The sequence below is a fragment of the Mustela nivalis genome (assembly GCF_964662115.1).
Source record: "Mustela nivalis genome assembly, chromosome: 5".
Classification (NCBI taxonomy): Eukaryota; Metazoa; Chordata; class Mammalia; order Carnivora; family Mustelidae; genus Mustela; species Mustela nivalis.
Genome location: NC_139024.1, coordinates 144,709,509 through 144,733,027, shown reverse-complemented (window position 1 = coordinate 144,733,027; position 23,519 = coordinate 144,709,509). Strand labels below are relative to the sequence as shown.

At 51.4% G+C, this 23,519-nt stretch overlaps 2 protein-coding genes across 4 annotated transcripts in view; one reads left to right on the top strand and one right to left on the bottom strand.

The window, feature by feature from the left end:
* SIRT5 (sirtuin 5) overlaps positions 1-1,495 on the bottom strand; it is a 117,798-nt gene extending 116,303 nt beyond the window's left edge. Inside the window, exon 1 of the mRNA XM_082730221.1 lies at positions 1,473-1,495. The gene's annotated coding sequence lies outside the window, so the exon portion shown is untranslated. The remainder of the gene's footprint in view (positions 1-1,472) is intronic.
* GFOD1 (Gfo/Idh/MocA-like oxidoreductase domain containing 1) overlaps positions 1-23,519 on the top strand; it is a 103,278-nt gene that overhangs the window by 12,649 nt on the left and 67,110 nt on the right. The window lies entirely within an intron of this gene.

The following is a 23,519-nucleotide window of genomic DNA, read 5'->3' as shown; positions in this document are numbered from 1 at the left end:
GGAGGCGCTTGTTGGCATCAGGAGGCCAGAGCTGCCGTGCTTGTGAGGCTCCCGCAGGGTAGCTGGCTGTCCGGGGAGATGGTTTTAGGGAAAGGCTGCAGTGGTGGGACGGATGGTTAGCTCTTGTCCTGGCATCCAGGAGTTGGTCACCAGAGCCTTGTGGGGTGACGGCATGAGCTAGACATCTAAAACATCTCCACAGGGGCTCCTGGGTAGCTCAGTCAGTTAAGCATCTGACTCCTGGTTTCAGCTCAGGTCACGATCTCAGGGTCGTCAGATCGAGCCCTGCATCGAGCTCCACGGTAAGCATGGAGTCTGCTTGAGATTCTGTCTCTCTTCCGCTGCCCCTGCACTTGCTCTCTGTCTCTCTCAAATAAATGAAAAAAATAAATAAATAAAATCTTAGGAAAGAATAAAACATCGCCATAGGTGACACACCGTATCTTCATTGCTTTATTTCAAAAGGAAAAGGCCCCTGTTGAATTTGGTGTTGCCCTGTAGTAGAGGGAGGCTCCTGAACGCTTTTTTTCATCAGTGGCAAAGTTGACCACTTTGAAGAGGCCACTGGGTCACTCTACTTGGGGCTGGGTCCCGGTCTTGCCACATCCTGTGTGGCCATGGACTCTCCACTTAACTCTTCTGAACCTCAGTTTCTTCCTCTGTAAAGCAGAGTCAATCAAAGTACCGGACTCTGATGTTTGTTTAAAGTGAGTGCCCACTAAAATCGAGAATCCTGCTTCTCGCTGTCATTCCTGTGGTGAACCACTCACTGCATTCACTCTTCCCACGACCAGACACTTACTGAGCACCATCTGTATACCAGGCACTGTCTAGGTCTGTACTTTGCGATCGAGTAGCCGCTAGCTATACTCTTGCGTGTGGCTCTTCACATTTACACACACTACAAAGAACTAATATAAGCAATTCATGAAGTTCCTCAGATGCCCTGGCCACATTTCAAGTGCTCAAAGTTCACACATGGCTGGCTGGTGGCTTCCAGGTTGGACAGTGCCTCACAGAACATATCCCTCATGGCAGAAAGTTCTAGGCTGCTAGAATTTTGCAGAAAGTTCTAGCACACGGTGCTGATCTCCAGACTGGGGATTCAGCCATGAACATAGCACTCATTTATGTTTGATCTACACGTGGATTCTTCTTCTTCTTCTATTTTTTAAAGATTTTATTTATTTATTTAGAGAGAGAGCACGTGAGCAGGGGATGTGGGCTTGATCCCAGGACCCTGAGATCATGACCCAAGCTAAAACCAAGAGTTGGATGCTTAACCGGCTGATCCACACAAGCGCCCCAGATGTGGATTCTTTTATTTTTTTTTTTTAAGATTTTATTTATTTATTTGACAGACAGAGATCACAAGTAGGCAGAGAGGCAGGCAGAGAGAGAGGGGGAAGCAGGCTCCCTGCTGAGCAGAGAGCCCGATGCGGGTCTCGATCCCAGGACCCTGAGATCATGACCTGAGCCGAAGGCAGAGGCTTAACCCACTGAGCCACCCAGGCGCCCCCAGATGTGGATTCTTAAGACATCCAAACCTTTGGGTGCATTTCCTTTTCTCCCCGGAACGGGACGATAGTCTACAGTGGATAATGACTCTCATGAGTAATTGGTAGCAGCTTAATATGGTATGGGCATGACCTTCTCGATTTATTAATAAGGACTCTAACAAGGAAGACACATGCTGTCTGTGGAAAGTTTCCTGAAATCTCCATTAGAGGTTGGCAGTGAGGAAGCAGGTAAATGATACCCCTGCCCACCTGGGGGTCATCACAGGTGCTTTGGGCAGCAGATGGCACCGATGAGGCTGGAGTGAGGCCAGGGCAGGAATGCAGCTTTTGGCTCCCAGCACACGCTTCGTTAGCCCTCCCAGTGACCTTGGGAGGTTTTCCCTCCTTTCGGCCGGTGAAGAGCTCCAAGCAGAGAGAAGCACAGGAGGGCAGGAGAAAAGGGACTCGCAGCAGGCATTGGAATCCCACAAGAACGTAGAACACTCTTGCAGCGACTTTCTGAGGGCTGGCTTTGGGGAGGAAGCCCGACTTCATGGGAAGGTTGCTTTCCCTTCTACTGTCAAGATACTGGGGGAGATGGGGTTTCTGCCTGGTTGCCTCCTGTCCTTCTCTGCATCCGTGGGGGAAGGTTGAAGGAGTCCTAACCCATGAAGCCTCAACAAATAATTCTGATTTTCTAGTTATTTGGGGGAGGGGGTCCCCCTCCCCCTTCAGGTCCCATTCACTTTGTGAAAGCAATACCCCTTTGTGTGAGCAGTGCTTGGGGGCCCTGGGACGGGGGACTGCGGCGCTCCCAGCTAATCCGAGCTGGTGGGGGGCGTGAGTGTGCCTTGGTGAGGGTGCGGCCCCTTGCATACCCAATGCACCCCGTGCATACCCAGTTTGCCTCGTGCATACGCAGTGCGCCTCAGCCGAATGGCGCCTGCCTGAGGTCAAGGGCGAGGTGGGGGTTCGAGGGGATTGTTCCTGAAGTCTGTCATCGGCAGCCCGTCTCATCCCCCACATGAACATGAATAATCAAAAGTGGGCGGTGGAAAATGAGATTCTTTGCCCTGCTCCGTCTCTTCCCCTTTCCCAACCGAGCTGGGGCCCTCCCGAGGAGGAAAAAGCAGCAGGTACACACATTTAGGGGGAAGAAAAATAATGCCACATGGTTCTGTTTGTCTCAACGCCTGCTCCTTTCAGCACCGCCCACGTGGGACATTTGTTTACTCCAAGCGGTGCTGCTCTCAGAGTCCTGGGGGACAGGGGTAGAGCCCCTGGGGACGTCGCCTGACTTAATATGCACAGCCGTTCACATCAGGGCACGGAGGCTGCCTGGCTTTCCCTGAGAGGCCCAGGGCTGCCTCCGAGGTGTTGTGTCTGTGGGACTGAGACGTGGTGGCTTGTGCTTCCCTGACCTGGGGGCCGGGGTAGGGGGGAGGCGCCCTGAGCAACTGACACTGGCTTTTCTCCCTTCCGGACCCTGCAGCCCATTCAGGACGAGGACACTAGCAGGTGTGCTTGTTGCTTCCAGGTGCTGGGCAGCCCGTGGGGTCGCATCCGCTTCGTCTTCCGACAGCAGTCCCCTGCTCGGGCTTGGGTTTTCAAACTGGCTCAGCCGTTGTAGTCAGCGTCCATTAATTGGGTGCCTGCAATGTGTAGGGTGGTATTCTGGATGGTGGGCGGGGGGGCGGGGGAGAAGAGGTCAGGGATGTGTAAGATAGGGTACCTTCTGTGAAAGAGCTTATAGTCTATCCGGAACTTAACCCACCACTTTTTTTCCCCTCTTAATTCCAGGATAGGGACCTATTACCTTTGTTTTTGTTTTTGTTTTTTTAAGCGGGCTCCATGCCCATGGAGCCCAGCGTGGGGTTCGAACTCATGACTCTGAGATCAGGAGTGAGATGCTTGACCCACGGAGCCATCCAGGCGCCCCAGTACCCATCACTTTTGAAATGGGAAGAGGATCCGTCATTGTGTCAAGCCCTCACCCCATACCAGGCCCGGAGTTAGGCACAGTACAGTGTCTTCTCATTCCCGCCTCACAGCCAAACTTCAAGGTGGACATTTAGCACCTTGTCTTACAAGTGAGAGGTGTAACTGCAGAGAGGTTAAATATCACATAGCATTGATTTTTTTTGGTCTTTTTAAAATTATTAACATACAGGGGCGCCTGGGTGGCTCAGTGGGTTAAAGCCTCTGCTTTCGGCTCCGGTCATGATCCCAGGGTCCTGGGATCGAGCCCCACATCGGGCTCTCTGCTCAGCAGGGAGCCTGCTTCCTCCTCTCTCTCTGCCTCTCTGCCTACTTGTGATCTCTGTCTGTCAAGTAAATAAATAAAATCTTAAAAAAAAATTGTTAACATACAATGTATTATTTGCTTCAGGGGGACAGGTCTGTGAATTGTCAGTCTTACACCCACCATAGCACATACCCTCCCCAGGGTCCATCCCCCAGCCAGCCTCTCCTACCCCGCTCACCCCCCCAGCAACCCGCAGAGCACTGATTCTTTTTTTAAAGATTTTTTTGCTTATTCATTTGAGAGAGAGAAAGAGAGCTTGCATGAGGAGGAGAGGGGGAGAGGGAGAAGCAGACTCCCCACTAAGTAGGGAGCCCAACTTGGGGCTCCATCCCAGGAGCCTGGGATCAATCCAGGAGCTGAGTCGAGGACAGACGCTTAGCCAGTGGAGCCACCCAGGTGCCCCCTGCTTATTGTTGATTTTTTTTTTTTAAGATTTTATTTATTTATTTGAGAGGGAGGGAGAGAGAGAGAATGAGAAGAGAGAGGTCAGCGGGAGAAGCAGACTCCCTGCAGAGCAGGGAGTCTGATGCGGGACTCGATCCCAGGACTCCAGGATCATGACCTGAGCCAAAGGCAGTGGCTTAACCCACTGAGCCACGCAGGCGCCCTTATCATTGATTCTAAGGCACCTTTTCTCACACTTTAACAGCCCCGAATGTCTTACAGTCGCTGGCCTGTCCTAGTTTAAATCGGCAGAGGCTTTCTCTCGTGGTAGTAAGTACAATCACCGTAGGTCTTTGCAGTGGTGTCCTCGCTCCTGTGACGCGCTGACTTCGTCAGGTCTGCCGGGCTGAGCGGCGGAATCAGAACTGGGTGAAGGTTTGCAAGCACAACGAGCTACAAAGTGTGTGGTGCTTACGCACGAAGGCTGCATGATCGTCACAGACCAGATACGAAATGGGGGACAACATGAGTACATTGGAGTTGCCGTCTGATTTCACAGACCGAGGGCACAATAGCAGGAGGAGCTGTGTGCCGAAAGACGGAGGAAATACTCTGGAACCGTCTCCCCTTCTCTACCGATCATAACTCATTTTTAAAAGAGGCCAATGATAAATGGCTCACTGTTGTCTAGGATAAGATTAAAACCAGACTGCTGTATTTTTCCATTTGTTCCGGTTGCTCTGGGTCAAGGGCGGGGTGTTTACCTGCAGACGTCCACTAGGGATGTGACCAGTGGTCACAGACACAGTGGCCTCTTTACGGTCCTGGAGAATCCCAGTAAGAGACACAGGCTGCCTCCCTCCCCCACACACTGGCTTCTGGGACGTCCCCAAGCACCGGCCTGGACGTGTTTATTATTGTCACAGTACCCTCCGGTCACCACCCCCAAGTATGCAGCAAGGTCTGTGTAATTCCACGGCTGACCTGGATTCAGAGAGCAGCGCCAGGGACCACAGCGGGGGGAACAGCCAATACCACGGCCCGTTCTGCACACCTTGGACTTGATCTGCCCAGCCTCCATGTACTCCCAACAAATCTGGTCCTCTGACGGGCTCTGACAAAGTCCTTTTCCTGAGCAGCTGCAGTGAAAAGCAGAGAGGCAGGAGGGACACCGGCTTGGTGACATTTGGGCACGGTAGGCTCTGTGGAGCAGCAGACCGGGAACACTCCTGGCGGGCAGAGCACCGCGACAGGCCTTGTGGGGACCCAGCTCCTGAGGCCCAAGGGAAGCTGCGACTCAGGGGAATTGAGTGTCTTCTCGATGTTCACACGGCTAATCAAACCTCGGTCTCCAGAGAGGGTTCCTTTTAGCCTATCAGATATTGAGTCATTTGGGGCCCAAGTTTCTCCAACAGTGAGTAGTATGGGAGGTTGACTTCTGGGAAACTGCCCTAAAGAAATAACGCCCAGTAATAACTACGCAGAGACCTGCACGCATAGTAGTGTTCAGTGAAGCCCTATTTGTGTTACTGAAACACTGGAAACAAACCTAGATCCACAGCAGGGAGACAGGGAAGTATAGCAAATACAGCTGATGAAATACTAAACAGACATTGAAATTACGTATGGGAAGACAGCATTATGGGGATTTTTTTATGATATGGATAAAGAAGAAAGATACAGAAATATTTCTATATCATGATGGTAGCCTGTTGAAAGCACGCACACACACACACACACACACACACACACACAGAAAATTGAAGTCTGGTAGATAATAAGCCAAAATCCTAATGATGGTTCTCATGGGCTTGTGGGATTATTTTTAAAAATTTTATCTTAATGGAAAAAAATTAATTTATTTTTTTAAGAAAGAAACAATAGCACGGAGGAAAATCATTTGGTTGAGGTGACTCTCCGGTTCTTACATCCTGCGATCTGGATGAATCTGGGACAGCTGTCCCCAGGCACGTGTAGACATTTGTGGCAGAGAAAAATTAGTGCAGCCTTGGCCAAAGGGGAAAAGCAGTCTTCCAGGAAGGGAAGCGGATACATAAAGGTCGAGCAGCTCTGCTGTTTTGCAGAGGGAGTAACTGGATAGGAATTTGGGGAGAAGCCATAGCCTCCTGGTTATAGGGTAATTGATTTGTACTCTGACCGTATACAGCCGAAACCCGAACACGGCTGAACAGGGCTGGTGCGGTCCTATCCTTTCCCTCTGCCTTCTGAACTTGACCCCGGGGTGGGAGGTGACGCTCGTGTTAGCTTCAGGCTTCCTAAAGGACATAGGAGCCATGCCATTGCTGCGTTTGTCGTCCCCCCATTGCTTTGCAGGAAGTTTTCTTTTTGGCCAAAGCTGTGCTGGGAAGCTGTTTCACAACCCTTAACACTGAGCCTGAGAACAGTCCTCACCTTCTGCGGGAACTTCTTTCTGGACAGTGGTAGGGTGTACCTGAATGAATGTTGGCCTGGGAGTCTGGACAGGTGGTTCTTGTCCCCACAGCATAACTAATTAGCTGTGTGACCTTGGGCGAGTGACCTCACCTCTTAGACTTTTGTTTTCTTTCTTTTTTTTTTTTTTTTAAAGATTTTTTTATTTACTTATTTGACAGAGATCACAAGTAGGCAGAGAGGCAGGCAGAGAGAGCGGAGGAAGCAGGCTCTCCACGGACCAGAGAGCCCGATGCGGGGCTCGATCCCAGGACCCTGGGATCATGACCCAAGCCGAATGCAGAGGCTTTAACCTACTGAGCCACCCAGGCACCCTGAGACTTTTGTCTTCTTAATTGTAAAATGTAGGCGCTATGCTCGGTTTAGAAGAGTCCCTGCTGGTTCCCAGCTTGTCTGGCTGCTCCGGGAACTCACTGTAGAAGCTTGGCACTCGTGGGCCCAAATTATTTGGTTTGCTTAAATATTTTTAAGCATTTGTTTTATTACTATTGCTGCCAGATTGTTGATTAGCTTGACTTTTTTTTTTTAAATTTAAATGTTTTTATTTTATTTAACACAGAGATAGAAAAGGCAAGTAGGCAGAGAGGCAGGCAGAGGGAGAGAGAGAGGCTGGCTCTCCACTGAGCAGGGAGCCCGACGCCGGGCTGGATCCCAGGAACCTGGGATCATGACTCCAGCCGAAGGCAGTGGCTCAACCAACTGAGCCACCCAGGCGCCCCGACCATTTTTTATTTTTTATTTTTTTAAAAGATTTTATTTATTTATTTGACAGACAGAGATCACAAGTAGGCAGAGAGGCAGGCAGAGAGAGAGGAGGAAGCAGGCTCCCCACTAAGCAGAGAGCCGGATGCAGGGCTCAACCCCAGGACCCCGAGACCATGACCTGAACCGAAGGCAGAGGCTTAACCCGCTGAGCCACCCAGGTGCCCCCCCCCCCCACTTTTTTAATCTATTACACAAACATAGCTTTCCTTTGTACCAGGAAGCAGCTTTCCCTTTATCTGTAAGGGAAGAGATGCATTTTGGGGGCCAAGTGGCGTTGACTGGTATGGTTTAAGGGGAAGGCTGCTTGCCAGCTGCGTGTGTGTGTGTGTGTGTGTGTGTGTGTCTCCTACTAATGTCACTGCTGAGAACACATCTGTATGTGTAGCGGCTACCAGCTGCCAAGCTGGTAGTTCTGTGGGGTTCAGTATAATTTCTGGGCACAAATTTATCGCACAGTGTGCGTTGGGGGTTAGCTTTCTCTCTGGTGCCTCATTAAGCAGATTGTGCTCCATCACGCTAAGGAAAGATACAGTTTTGCCCAAAAAGAACTACTGCATTGTCAGCAGCTGTAGGGACATTCCTGTCAAAGGGATATTTATTTCTGCCAACTCCACGCCAGAAATTGTCCTGGGGACAGTTTACAGGAGGCCAAAGGGGGACGGGGGGGGTGGCTGACAGTAGAGAATGCCACCTTGTCACACTTGAGTAGCTGGTGTCCACGCCAGGACCCCCCCAAGTCGGGCCCCTCTGTGGGTCGTTACCCAGAGAGCATGTGATGGGACTGAACGTGGGCGACCCTGTTGTCACTGATGAGAAAGCCTCAGAGGACTGAGAGGACCAGGTCAGCATAAAGATACGCAGGGGGAGCCTTGCAGGGAAATGCGTGTTTATTTCCTAACTCAGATTAGGGAATCCACGCCATATGGCAACAAAGCTAAGAAGGCTCGGTAATAGCATCGTCTTGTACCTGTCAAAAGGGTTACGTAAGCAGAGATCAGGGACCGGCGCGACACGGAGGAGCCAGTGGAGGTAGGATGTGTGTCGGCGTGGACATTTTTGGGTCACCCTAGACCGGGGAGTGCGGGTGGCTCCTGTTTCCCAGCACTAATTTTACCCTTGGCTTCATTTTTGACAGTCATAAATGGGAAGAGTTTCGGAGAGCTAACCTAAGCTGAGGGGTTCTTTGAATTCATAGAGAATCCCTTCAGTTCTTCTTTCCAAAGGAGACGCTTGGTGTAATGACTGTGTCCTTCGTCAGCTGGCTGTTGGATGATCCAGGTTTCATTTTAAATTTGCCCACAGGGTACATGGATCTTTCTTCTCTTTCGTTAACATTTTCAGGGACATGGGAAACCCTGGTGGGGTCCTGTTCCTGATACTAACTCACTGTGTGGCCTGACCCAGACTCCTGGCTTTGTTGTCTCACTTCCTCTTACACAATGAGGGGTGCGTTTAGGGTGGTTCTCCAGCTTGGCTGCCCATCAGAAACCCCTACCGCTGGGAAGGTTTTAACATCCTGATGCTGCCCGGGGCTGTACCCCAGACCAACTCCATGAGTCTCTATGGATGGTAACTTTTTTTTTTTTTTTTAAAGATTTTATTTATTTATTTGACAGAGAGAGATCACAAGCAGGCAGAGAGGCAGGCAGAGAGAGGGGAGGAAGCAGGCTCCCTGCTGAGCAGAGAGCCCGATGCGGGGCTCGATCCCAGGACCCTGGGATCATGACCTGAGCTGAAGGCAGCGGCTTAACCCACTGAGCCACCCAGGTGCCCCTGTGGATGGTAACCTTTAATGCTCCTCGCAGTTAAGGAGCTTTGCTTAAAACAATGCTTCTCAAACTTTGTGACGTGATAGGACTCACCCAAGCACCTTGTTCAAATGTAGATTCTGAATTGGTGGGGTGGGGTGGGGATCTGAGATTCTGCATTTCTAACAGGTTTCTGGGCGATGCAGATGCCACCTTTCATGGACCAAGCTTTGCATAACAAGGTTTGGAATCTAAACATCAACCACAGTCCACGGTACAATAATCTGCAAAAATGTAGCACGAGCATACTCCTGAGATGAGCATAGCAGAAGCAACAATTACTCTAACAGGAAATCAGGGGTGTTACACAGAGGAGGCAGTATTTGAGAGAGCCTTGAACAACGACCAGGCTTTCTCTGGATGGAATAGGAGTGTGTGTTAGTCAGAGAAATTTCTGTTTCTTAGAGAAACAGAACCAGGGAGGGGTGTGTATGTATAAAGAGAGACATTTATTTTAAGAAATTGTTTTATGCAATGGTGGTTGCTGACAAGTCTGAAGTCTTCAGGGCAGCACAGCAGGCTGGAGATTCAGGGAAGAGTTGACGCTGAGTTCAAGTTCAAAGGCCAGTCTGCTGGCTGAATTCCCTCTTTAAGGGAGAATATTAGTCTTTTTCTATTGAGACCTTCAACTGATTAGACAAGGCTCACCCAAATCCTGGAGCATAATCTGCTTTAGTCAGCATCTGCTGATTTAAGTGTTAATCTCACCTAAAAAAAAAAAAAAAATACTTTCACAGAAATATCCAGAATAATGTTTGACCAAGTAGCTGGGTAGCATGGCCTAGCCAAATTGACACATAAAATTAACAGGAAAAATTGGGTCTGGAGGAAAACCCGTGTGTGATGCTATGGAACAGACACCCTGCCTCACTGCCTTGTGATTTGAGTCATCTGGGAAAGGGGAAGATGCATGGGAGCAAAAGCATTCAAATATCTGTAAACCAGGATCACACTATAGTGAGAGGGTCTGACTTTCTCTGACTTGGACCCGCAGGAGGGAATGCATTTTACATTATGGTCCAGCGGATATATAACTAAATGCATAGATGTAGATAATGCGTGCACGTGTACCAACGAAATTGCATAAAACCAAAAAGGTTTTCTGACGTGGCATAGCCTGTATTTCATTGGCAAATGAAATTTGCCAATTTCACTATGAGATTTTTCAACTGTCTTCTATTTTATCGCAAAGAAGGAAAGCTGGCTCTGTCCCACGGAACCGATTTCACGATGCTCGGTGGGTGGATACCTGCAGGGAAGGTGAGAGCCAGGCCCCGGTGGGGTGGAAAGGGCTCGGAGAGCCTCGGGACCTGGAACCTCACTGTCCCGTAGAACTTCCTGAGGGGATGGGAATGTGCCGTACTGCACCGTCCAGCACTGGCCCTGTGTGTCTCTTGAGCACGTGAAACGTGGCTAGGCAAATGAGGAAGTGGATTTTATATTTTATTCCGTTTTAATGAAATGAAATGTAAAGCAGCTGCGTCTGGCTAGTGGCTCCCTTGGTAGGCAGGACAGACCTGGGGTACCGCCGTGCCTCCACTTCTAACTAGATGGCAGTGAGCCCCTGCCCCACACCCCCAGGCCTCTGATGCCACATCTCTTCCCAAGGAGGAGGCTGGACTCTGGGATTACCACCACCGCTCCACCTTTCTGCAAAGCCAGGCTGACGGCTGACCTGGGGCCTGCAGTTAATTGAGTCCCCTGGGCTGTGTGAGAGATAATGGTGCTCTGCATTTTTAAATGCCCCTTAAGAAACCCTTCCCTTCTTGCCTTACAGTTGCTTAACTGCTCACTCGTGTGACTTGACGGTTTGAAAAGGGAGATGCTTTCTGCTTAATGAAATCTTGTCGGCCCATCTTCACAGATGTGCTGAGCTCCTCGGATGGTCTCTGTGACCCGAACACGAGGCGCTTTGCTTTGCCCCCGCCTCTGTCCAGACAGCCGTACCGGCCCGGAGGACTTGGGGTGGGAATTGGGGTGCAGAGGGTTCACCATCAGGGGTGGGCTTGTGGGTTATTTTTGTTGTATGTGGATCACAGAGCTAGTGATTATGCTCGAGGAGGACAGTTTGTTTAAATTCTAGGAGTTGGAATTTTCAAAGATCCATAATTTCGCGGACCTCACGTCCCAGCTGGGAAAATCATGGGACCCGGCAAAGGTTGGGAGAAGAGGTGATTTCTTCCTCCCTTTCTCTCTCTCTCTCTCTCTCTCTGACTCTCCAATAACTCCAGTAATAAGCGTCAACCTTGACTGGGGGGTTTGGCAGGGCCTGCCACAGCCCATTTTACTTTTCTCCCAGGGCCTTGGTCCCGACAGGACTGGGGCTGAGCTGGGTGAGAAGCTCGCAGCCCATGGGTTTGTGAGGAGGGCAGAAGTGACTGGGATGTTCTTCCAATTCATTTTGAATCTGATGGGAGGGGTTAAAAGAGGGATAGAAAATTCTAGGAAGGGCCCTAATTTTAGGATATTTAGAAGCCGGGAACAAATTATCAAGCCCCATTGGAATTAGGGGGCCCCAGGCTGCTGGGAGCATTTATCTTGTTTCTTTCTTTCTTTTTAAAAATTTTTTAAAATTTTTAATAAACATATAATGTATTATTAGCCCCAGGGGTGCAGGTTTGTGAATCGCCAAGTTTACACACTTCACAGCACTCACCGTAGCACATACCCTGCCCAATGTCCATAGCCCCACCCCCCTCTCCCTACCCCCTTCCCCCGGCCCCCCTCAGTTTGTTTTGTGTCTTGTTTCTTTCTTGTTTTGTGTGTGTGTGGTTGAGAGCCACAGGGGAAGGAGAAGGATGCCCCGGTTCAGAGGAGATGGGAGACATCTGCCCCCGCCCCCCCTGCCAGGTCCAGCCCTGCGCAGACCCTCGCCACTGTGCCCTCTGAACTGCCCTGGGTCTCCTGAGTCAGCTCCCACTGCTGTGTAGACGGGTTGGCTAATGAGCCAGAGCAGCTCCCCCCTCCCCCCGCCCCCGTTGTCTTTCCACTCCTGTCAGCTCAGACCTGCCGCCCTCTGCCTCCACATCGCCCATTTCTCCTTCAGCTGCGTTTCCTCTGCCCCCACAACACAGAAGCCAGGCTCAGCCTCCACCAAGAAAACCAGAGGGCAGAGGATTAGCCTTCCCACCCCGTAGAGCGATGCCACCGTGTGCCCCTTACACCATCTGCGCGTGCCAGGGATGATGGCATGACGAGTCACCAACACACCCCTGGGGACACAGCAGGCCACCCTCAGTGTGTCAGCTGAGAGGCAGCACAGCCATTTAATAGCCTTAACGGTTGGCTTGGGGTCTGACTCTGCCGTTCCTCGCTGTGTACCACAGGGCAAGTTACTCAACCTCTCTGTTTTTCTATCTGTAAGTGAAGATAATTCAGTTCCTCCGAGTGTGGTGGTAAGAATTATGTGAGATGTCTGACATACAGCAGGAATTTGTACTTTTAACAAAAGAGGTTGCCTGTGTGGGGGCGGAATCTGACGTAACTTGCCTACCTTGCTGAGTAAATCAAAAGGAGAATGTTGTTGGGAAATCAAAAGGAGATGTTCTGCAAAAACAGAACAAAATTGGGGCACTTGGCTGGCTCAGTTGGTGAAGCGTGTGACTCTTGATATCAGGGTTGTGAGTTCAAGGCCCACACTGGGTATAGAGAGGACTTAAAAAAAAAAAAAAAAAAAACCCACCCCAAACCCAGAACCAAACAAAAATGGTCAGAGTCAGAATTTGAACCTGCCGTGTGGCCTCTCGCACTACTACAGGCTGCCTCTCAACTTCAAGCCTGACGACTCAAAATGATATGCAGTGTCCCGGGGTACATGCGACTCATTGCCACTGACGACCTTGTCACCCACAGATATGGGCATCCTTGGGGCCCATCCCCTCGGAAGGCGGAGAATGAAACCTAAGGCAGTTTCTGGTGCTGGCCTGAGGGGTGATCGCTTCCTCTCTCCTGGGAAAACTCTCCTTCGGGTGCCAGGGTCACTGGGATTCCCAAAGTTGGCCTTGGCTATGGAGTCTGTTAGAAGGAGAGCTAGTGGGGGTCCTGTCCTCAGTGAGACCCCAGTCCCTTGGGGACAGGCTGTGGTACTGAGTGAGAAGCTGGACTTGCCTGGGAGGGGAGGGGCCAGGGTGTCGGGGCCCGGAGGGGACCCTTATGGAAGCCCTGACATTGGAGCAAAGCCTTAGTGCGGGGGAGGGGGCAGCATGAGCTGACGGTCATGGTGTGTCCAGGGAAGGGGACCTGGGGGAACCTGAGTTAGGCTGGCGTGCGGAGCGACGGTCGGCGACGAAGCTGGGACACAGAACAGCGCTGACCCGCGGAGCAGAGGGCCTCCCAGGCGGCGGGGAGGGACCCCGTGAGCCCTGCGTTTGGAAGACCCATCCATGACAGGGCAGGAGAGCCTGGGGGGTGGTGGGCACCGGAGGCAGGGAGGCCAGCTGAGTAGGAGGGACTCGCCGTGGTCCTGAGCAGGATGGCACTGGAAAAAGCACAGGCAGTGGGACCGTGGATACCACAGATGGCGGGAATGGGAGGTGGAGGGAGGGGGAGGGGTGAGGCTGAAGCAGGGGTAATAATCATTTCTTTGCTCATCAACTTAGAGGGCAGTGGGGCTCGCATAGATGGTTCTCACTCAGGGTCCTTCAGGCGGATGCAGTCTGGTGGTGGATGGGCCTGGGTCTCCTCGAAGGTCCCTCCCACAGCAGTCAGGTACCTGAGCAGAGAAGACAAGGTCCTCCAGCGGGGGCTGGAACAGGTTGGCTCCTCGGCTCCCACCACCTTCTCTCATCTCTCCCCATGAGATTTGAGGGGTAGCTGGACTTTTTCCAGAGTGGCTGGAAGCTCCTAGAGTGACTGTCCTAGAAAGTAGGGGGAACAGCAGACAGAAAGAGAGGGAGAAGCAGGCTTCCCACCGAGCAGGGAGCCTGATGTTAGACTCGATCCCGAAACCCCGGGATCATGATCCGGGCAGACAGCAGACACCTAACTGACTGAGCCACCCAGGTGTCCCACAAAAGTGGTTTAAAAAGTCTGGTTGGGGAGAACAGGGCCAAGACACTAGGAAACAATCAATTAGACTTGTATCTTAATGATTCTTAATTTCTTTGGGGGTGAGCCAAGATAGGCTTGTGGGATGGGGTAGGCTGGGGGAAAGAGGGAAAATCCCTTTGAACCACTGACCCCCGTCTGAGCCCCGGGAATTGGATCTGGAGCCTCTGCCGTTGCCTGGGTGGAAAACACTTTCTGGTTTCAACCAAGGGCTGTCGTCGAAACAGCCCAAGTGAATGATTTAAGAGCACGGAGAACAGAGCCAGTGAACGCTCCACATTCATTTTTCTTGCAAGAGGAGGCTGGCAGCTCCTTCCAAGGAACGTAAGTTAGAGTCCAGCTTCAAACTCTGTGACGGGCGTCTTGCGGACTCTGACTCACCTCCGGATGCAGGAATGTGGCACAGATGGTGGCTGACGCTTGGTGGGCTCCCCACCAATAGTTAATAATCAAGAACCTGGCATAGAAGCTTCAAGTACGTGGTCATCCAGCCCCAGCCCTATCATTCCCCAGGTGTAGGATTTGTTCTCTGTACCGGTCCTTCAGAGAGTTTCTGAAGACTCCGAGTTGGGGACGGCTAAGAAATACATTTCTCGTCGGGCTCTCAGCTGGAGGCCGACTTAGGTGTCGTCATGCCCCACACTGAGCACCTGCTGTCCGCAGGGCAGGGTTCTACAGGCTGTCGAACTCTAGAGAGCATTCCTCCATTTTAGGCTCTAGAAAATCACAGCGAGTCCAGGTCACCCCTGCAGTCCCTGGCAGGTGCCCCTTTGCGTTTGGCAAGTCTGCGTTGGGAGGCAGGAGGGAGCGTGTCTGGGAAGGGGAAGCTCCCCCCATGTGGTCCTTTCTACTTTCCATGTTGGGTACTTGGGTCTCTGCCTCTTTGCCTCGAATTTATGATAGAAAGCCCTGTCTTTGATTTTCCCACGTGGGCCACCAAGTCACCTGTGAGTCATGGGAGCAGCGAGGCGTGGGAAGGCTCCCCTGCCCAGGTTCCCCAGAGTGGGGGAGGGGCCTAGCTCAGCACCTCCTGGGTACCATGCGGGGTCTTTGAGGTCCCTTGTGTCTTGTTTTTTTTTTTTTAAGATTTATTTATTTATTTATTTGACAGAGACAGAGAGAGCGAGAGATCACAAGTAGGCAGAGAGGCAGGCAGAGAGAGGGGGAAGCAGGCTCCCTCCTGAGCAGACAGCCTAATGTGGGGCTCGATCCCAGGACCCCAGGATCATGACCTGAGCTGAAGGCAGAGGTTTTAACCCACGGAGCCACCCAGGTGCCCCAATTTTTTTTTTCTTTTAAAAAGCTAAACCAATCTGTAAGAAGCCTTCGTTCCTCTCGACCCTCTGGAGCTTGCTTAGTGACTCCCTTTGCCTGCAGTTCCAGACCTCTCCTGGTCAGGCTGCCATCCTCTGGGGAGAGAAAAGGAGGATTTACTCTTTAAGGTGACACCTGTCCACCTCTCCGGTATTTCTACCACCAAATTCAGACCCAGAGACAAGAGGGCCGTTCCCTCCCTGTCTGAAACCATTCTGTGCATTGAGCCAGGGCTTGGCTTCCTTCTCGGGAAACAAAACCCCTGCTGGGTGTCTGGAATTACCAAGGTGATTGCGTGATAGGGACTTCTGAAAGCAGTAACCCTGAGTGTAAAACTCAGTCCAGATAGGGTCAGAAACCTGACCCAGCGTGCACCTCTCGGGGTGTACCTGCTGGCTGCCCAGCGCGTGCTTTCTGCTTAGGCGCCCATGGGTACAGGAGCCTGGGGGTGGCGGGGTGTGTGCACAGAGCCTCCATGTGACAGGCACACGAGCAGAGAGATTTAGATCAGACGGCTTCAGATGACTAAACCCTAAACTCCAGCGGGAGCCACATCATCAGATGGTATAAAATCTCCTCTTGAGGCATTTATAATCTCTTTGAGGTTTTTCATGTTGGGGCGGCCAGAGGTTCTCTGTGAGTGACAGCCAAAGGGTGAAGCCAAGGTCCTGGGGTCTGAAGTCCGCCCCCTCAACCCTTGCCACGCACCCGTACCTCCCCGACTCCTACTCTGGCATCCCACGTGGGGCTGCTCCTGTCTCCCACATGCAGCCCACGGAAGGGGTAGGAAGAGCTGGCTTCAGTCCCCGGCCATCAGCACTTGTTTCTGAGTCATGAGCGGCTCCTGGTCCGTAGAGAATGCCAGCAGTGCGTGCAGGCCGCGGAGAGGAGGGAGGTTTCTGCTTTCTGGGTGATGTGTGAGAGCACACGTGCTCTAGGGACTTGTGCGTTGCTCATTCTAAGGACCTCGGGGGCGGCATGGAAATGTGTCTTCTCTTGGTTTCTTTTTGATTGGCTTTAAAAGCCGTAGTCCCCAAAAGGCCAGGAAGCAGGGTTTGGCAATGCGCCAGTGAACAGAACACTCCTTGGGGCCCTGGGTCACTTGCCTGTCGCTCCGGGAAGCGTGTGTTACTACTGTGCTCTGTCTGCTCCTTTGCAAAACCATCTGCCAGGACACCTTGGCTTTGCCGGTTCCAGCAGATCTCTTGTATTGGCCGGATGCTTGCCCTCACAAAATATTTCCAGTGGCCTGGCTTCAACAACAGAAATTAATTCCTTAGAGTTCTGGAGTCCAGAAGGCTGAAATCCAGGGGTTGGGACAGTCCCTTCCAGGCCTCTCCCAGAGCTGCTGGGGGCTTTGTCATTCCTTGGCTTGTAGAAGCATCTCTCTGTCTCCGCCTCATGTGTGTGTGTGTCCCCTCCGTGTCTCAATCTCCCCCCTTTATAAGGACACCAGTTCCCCCATTTTAACTTGATCCTCTGCAAATGTCATTGCTAAATAAAGTCACATTCACCAGGACTGCGGGCCAGGACTTCATCTTTTGTGGAGGGCTGGTGGTGAGGGGGAAATGCAATTCAACCCAGAAGATTTGGGCAAAAGGGTTTTTGTATTCACCTTATGTGGGGGGTCCTGGGAGCACAGGTTGTGGGGTTTGATGGCCTGGTTGGAAGCTGCCGCTTACTAGCTGTGTATCTTTTAGGCAAGTTACCAGCCTCGTTTCCATATCAGTAAAATGGGCAAATTAAAAAAAAAAAATGTTGGAGGGATCAAAAGAGTTAATGCATATGAAGTTCTTTAAACACTTGGCATATCGTAGCTCTCAGTAAACGGAAGCTGCTCACTGCTCCACCATTTGACTTGTGTTTTAAGATCTGAGGAAATAGGGCACCTGGGTGTCTCAGTGGGTTAAGCCTCTGCCTTCAGCTCAGGTCATGTTCTCCGGGTCCTGGGATCCCGCATCGGGCTCTCTGCTTGGTGGGGAGCCTGCTTTCTCCTCTCTCTCTCTGCCTGCCTGTCTGCCTACTTGTGATCTCTGCCTGTCAAATAAATAAATAAAATCTTTAAACAAAAAATGATCTGAGGGGGGCGCCTGGGTGGCTCAGCGGGTTAAAGCCGCTGGCTTCGGCTCAGGTCATGATCCCAGGGTTCTGGAATCGAGTCCCGCATCAGGCTCTCTACTCAGCAGGGAGCCTGCTTCCTCCTCTCCCTCTCTGCCTGCCTCTCTGCCTACTTGTGATCTCTCTCTGTCAAATAAATAAATAAAATCTTAAAAAAAAAAAAAGATCTGAGGACATACTATGTTAAGGATCCTTCGCAGTGACGCACTGAAAGGAATCAGGGTGTTGTCACCTGGATTTCTACATGGGTGCATCCTCCCATGATCCCGTAATTGTCCTCTCCAGGGAATCTGCAAGGATCCCTTGAGTTTGGAATGGCAAGAAAAATTTACCTTTGAAACTAGATGTATGCATTTAGCAAACATTTATTCAAGCCTCTCAGTGTGCAGGACACTTCCCTAGGTGCTAAGGTGAATTTAAAAACAACTAAGATTATATCTGCAGGTTTTGAAGGAGCTTGCAGCCCGAGTGAGAGACACGTACATCGATGTACATCGATGTAATCATAAATGGTAGCAGGCATTGTGCCAAGTGCTGCCCCTGGGTTAACCTGTGTCGTCCTCAGAATAATCAGGCAATGTAGACACAGGACCACGATCCGTAAGCCTTAATTGTGAATGCACCAAAACCAAAAGCAAAACAGAACACAAATAAAACCAAAAAGCCCAAACACACAAACCCAAGTGTGAAAATTGAATTTTTTTCCTTGGGTCTTGTGTAAACTCATTTGATCACAGAAGCTAAGCTGGGCTGATGGGAGACAGTTTGTGGTTTGTTTTTCTCCCGCACATCATGTGAATGCTCAACACATTTCTCAGCAGAGAAAAATGCTGGGGGTGATGTGTAGCATCTAGTAAATGCACTGTATTATCTTTCTGAAACCTGGGAGTCCTGATTTGCATCCGGCCCCAGAGAGTTTGGAAAAGGGGTGGTGGGCCTGTGCAATTAGATATTTTACCGACAAGGAACACTGAGGTCCAGAGGAGCTGAGCAGTTTCAAAGCTTTGAAGCGGGGGCGCCTGGGTGGCTCAGTGGGTTAAAGCCGCTGCCTTCGGCTCAGGTCATGATCTCAGGGTCCTGGGATCGAACCCCGCATCGGGCTCTGCTTAGCAGGGACCCTGCTTCCTCCTCTCTCTCTGCCTGCCTCTCTGCCTACTTGTGATTTCTGTCTGTCAAATAAATAAATTAAAAAAAAAAAAAAGCTTTGAAGGGATTTGCATTGGTTTTCAGAATCAGCTTTCTTGGTCCAGGGCCCCCAGCTGAATCACTGTGTGATTCTGAGCTGGAGGGTCAGCGCGGGAAAAGTGCTGAGTGCAGGTAGACCTCTTACCTGGCCTCTTCCCTCTTGGCCCCCACCATCCTTAGCCCTTGTCTCTCTCTTTTTTTTTTTTTTTTTTTTAAGATTTTATTTATTCGACAAAGAGATCACAAGTAGGCAGAGAGGCAGGCAGAGAGAGGAGGAAGCAGGCTCCCCGCTGAGCAGAGAGCCCGATGTGGGGCTTGATCCCAGGACCCTGAGATCATGACCTGAGCCGAAGGCAGAGGCTTAACCCACTGAGCCACCCAGGCACCCCAGCCCTTGTCTCTTTAGGGTCCTTTAATCGGGAACATTCCCACAGGCTTTCTTTGTCCTAAAGGGCGGACCAGCTAACTCTGCAAGCTTGGGGCAGCCAGTCCCACTGGTATGTTTTGGGTCCATTTTGCTCAGAGGTCCTAGAAACTAGCCCCAGGAATAGACAGAAAGGGGGCTGGGGTGGGTGGTTGAGGGATGATTTGGGTCCAGGTATCTCCTAGAGCTGCAGACAGAGCTGGGGCTCAGCCTCAGGAGGGGTTAGGAGCAGGGGTGCAGGAAATCTGGGCCTCTTTGTTGGACCACTGACCTTGACCTTTTGTCTCCCAGTCCCCATGTTAGAAAACAGCCACAACTGCCCAAACCTGGCTCTGTAACTCCTCAATTGAGGAGAGTAGCTAGACTCATCTAGAATCTCTTCAACTTAATCCACATGCTGTGTCTACCTCCCTTCTGCCTGGGGGAATGAAGAATTGGTGTGGACTGGAGGTCTGGTTCCAGAAAACACAGCATGCAGGAGCCCTTTCTCCAGTGGTGGATTGGATCCGCATCCCTGGTCTTGCTGACCTCAGCCTAGTATCTGGTACCTCTTTGGAGTGAACATTACCTCGACCTTGGTTCTTACTGCTTGGGTCTGTTGCCTTTTGTTCCCTTTGCAGACTGGCATTCCTGCTATCCTGGGGTGATGGTGCAACCCATTCGCTTGGGGCCGTGGCAAGCTGCTTGGCCTTTGGCTGACCCTGCCCCCCAAGCTCCTGGCTTCACATTGGTGGGCCCCTGGGGTCACAATCCCAGTACTGTTTTAACAGCTACTTGGAGGGCTTTCCTGGTGACCCAGTATTTATAAAGTTACACTGGACTTGACCCTGCATACTCCATGACCTCTCCATGACTGAGCTGCTGGCCACTCTTCCCTGACCTCCTCCTGGTCCAGTTGCAGAGCCAGCCTGCTCCCTAGGCTCAGAACTCCATGTTTCTCGTCTCTTCCCTCCTCTCCGGTCCGGAGGCCATGGCTGAGGGCCATGGATTAGGGCCAGGTTGGTGTCAGGGACCAGGAGAATCTGGCAGAAGAAAAGGGGCTTTCAAGTCTGGATTTATTCCAGAGAAATCACTTAACCTCCCTCTGGGTCTCTTTCCTCCTCTGTATCCTGGAGGGAATGGACCAGATGTTCTTTCAGGGGTCTTTTGGTTCTGAGAAATTTCTGTGATGTCCGTTAGGGTCTCTAGCAGGAGTTGTCAAGGGTGTATAAAGAGTGAGCGTTCACAGCTGATGAAAAGGATGGCCTCTCTATCAAACCAGCCAGCCGTAAGTGGGAGCCTCTCTTAAGACCAAGGCGTGTCAGGTCACCTTACCGAGCAGCATCCCAGGCAAGGCAGCTACGGTCTGGGATTCACATACCTTGGCCCGAGTCTTGGTTTACTTGTTGCGCAGACCCAAGACTGTTAGCCTGAGAAAGACTGGCTCACGAGGTTGACCCTTGGCTGACGTCTGGGAGCTTGACTGTAAATAGTTCCCTACACTGATATAAAACTTTCCCTAAGTGATAAGCATGGTTCCCTGTGCCCGAACTGTTAGTCCAAACAGTATGGTTGATAGCAAACACTTGCTTTCCTTCTGGAAGCCTGGAATTTGGGTAGAAATTCCGGGCAAAAGGTGGCTGACCAGCCCTCCGGTATGGACCCTAAGCATAAAGTCTCTCCTGGGCTTCCCTGGGGAACGGCATTTCACACCTGCGGTCACTGGTGGCTGCTGGAGGAATTCAGCATATCCCTGTGCGACTCCACCGGGAAAGGAGTCTTGACAACTTGTGCCTGGTTCCCCTAGACTTTGCCCTGGGAGTCTTTTCCCTTTGCTCGTCTGGCTTCCTGTTCTTTGGCTATGATCGATTGTAGCCGTGGGTATGGCTGACTGTACCCCGAGTCCTGGGAGTCCTCCTCCCATGCCTGGGCGTGGGCTTGGGGACTCTGGGCACTCCTGGACTTTGAAGTGCCCCAGAGCAAGTAAAGATAAACCCCAGAGCCCTGTGCGGTCTCCCACTGCTGATTCACGGCAGAGACGTTCAGGATTCTGCTGCCTGTTCAAAGAGAAGCTTCGGTGGACTGAGGAGGGCGTCCCGAGCGCTAAGGTTCTCACCAGCCCCATGTAGAATCCAGATGTGGTACCCTCTGCAGAGAGACCAGATCCCTTGTGTAAAAAATCAGCAAGGAACTCTGGGCTCAGCCTGATGTTTCAGAAAATGGAGGGAATTTTCTGAAACGGTTTGGCCGGTGTGGCTTCTCGTCTGGGCAAGTCTGGAGACAGGCTTCAGGATTCTTCATCAGAGGAGGTTATAGATTCCCCAGAATCAAGTAGGAAAGCCAGGTCGTCTTATGCAAGTTAGGGGGAGAAAAATGACTGATGGAAGAAAGTCATTTGGGAAGAAATGCAAGGAAGGTCCTAACCTTAACATTTTTAGTCTGTTTCCATGAACTTTCATAAGAAACCACGTACGTTTTCCTGGATGCTTTAGGAAAGCCTTGTGTTTGGAAACCAGTTCTGTCCTGGTGTTTGGAAACAAGTTCTGTCCTGGGGAGGTAGAGTCCTGCACCCTTAGTAGCAAGAACGGTGCGTCTCTAAGTAGTGAAGAGTTTGAGCTCTTGCGTTTGGCTGTCAGATCTTTGATGGATCACAAGAACCCAAATCCTAGGATTTGAAGCTATGTGCAGCTGTCTTTTCTGCTTGCAACCAGCCTGCGTCACTTGAGTGCCTGCTCTCCAAGAGCAGAAGATCACTCTCTTCCTGCTCCAGCGTTGAAAATTAGCCCCTGCTTTAGAGAGGCTTGGGCTGTCTCTGGAGCGAGAACATTAAGAAGAGAGCGTCTTAGGAAGGGCGTGGTGACCCTTGGAGGCCCTTCTGAGCATCTGCACATTTCATGGCGATTTCGTGGCCTGAGACACGGACTCTAGTTGAACATGGCTGAAGCACGGTTTTCTGTATCCTTGGGCGCGTGGAGACAAGGCATCGAGCTGCTGCCGGTGACGTGCGTGGAGCTTCCAGCTCCCAGGGCTGTGACCCACCCCTCCCTCTCCGCTGTTTGAGTTCCCGAGTCTGGGGTCCACCTTCCAGCTTAAATCTTTGCTCTTTTGTGATGATGGTCAAATAGTGATCTGTTTAACATCTAGGAGGGCACCTAGGCTCCCCCCGAACATCTCTTAAACATTCCCCTTCAGATTAGGAAATTTTTGCCAATAAACTTTGACACCTGTAACGGATGGGTCTAGAATTCAGGAAGTCACTTCAGCTGTAGGTCCAGGTGGGCCGAGAAGGGTCTGGTGAGGCCAAGGGACACGTGGCTGCGGGCTGGTGGAAAGAGAGGGGGGGGACCCACAGGCATGCTTCCAGCTTCATAAAAGCTGTCTTCACTGTCAGTAGGATGGACTTGTGGGACCGTGGTGACCTCCTTTCTTAGGATGCCTTTCTCCTTGCAGCCCCCGCCCCCACGCCGTAACTGGCTGCCATCTGCCTATGTGTGTTTGGAAGAGGAGATGCGGCCCATACGTGTGATTCACCGCCCATCTCGGGGACGTGTCTGCTGACACTGCTTGAGAATGTCACTCTGGGATTAGCAGGTGGCTGCAGCAGGCCTGTTGGGACCTGGCAGGCCCCCAACCTCTCTGGGCTCAGCCTTCCCCTCCTGGGGCTGCACATGCAAGCTCTTCCCTGGCTGAGTGGCCTTTCCGGAAGGACGGACCTCCCTTCGGCTGGAACCTCCAGCTGAGAGGTCAGGGCCCTCCTGTGGTCAAACTAATCACCTTGCTCTTGGCCCCCTGTGGTTCTAACAAATACGGGTCTCTATTTTGATGCTTTGGCGCCATTCTCTGGGGTCAGCCCAGGAGCGCTGGTTCTTAGGATTGGATTTTGGAAGTCACAGGTGAATAGCCTCGTGCTGGGGAGTTTCAAGGCGATTTCAAATAAATTGCATTTAATGGTGTGACTGTTTCAAAGCCTGTCCGCTCTTCTGTTACAGTCCCCGGAGCTGCGACTTTGTTAACCTTTAGTTTCTAGCCTCGTTAGGATGGTGGTGCTCTTTTTGTTAGCAACGAGGGCAAGGTGGAAGGTCCAAACTCCCTCTCCCTTTGCTAGTCCTTTCTGGTCCCTGCAAGCATCACCGTCCCCCTTTTGCACTTGAACAGACGGACACTCGCCCACCTTCCGTCTACTACTGTGTACATTTCTTCTCATCAAGGCTGCCGTGCCTGGCTGGTTCCTTGACACGATG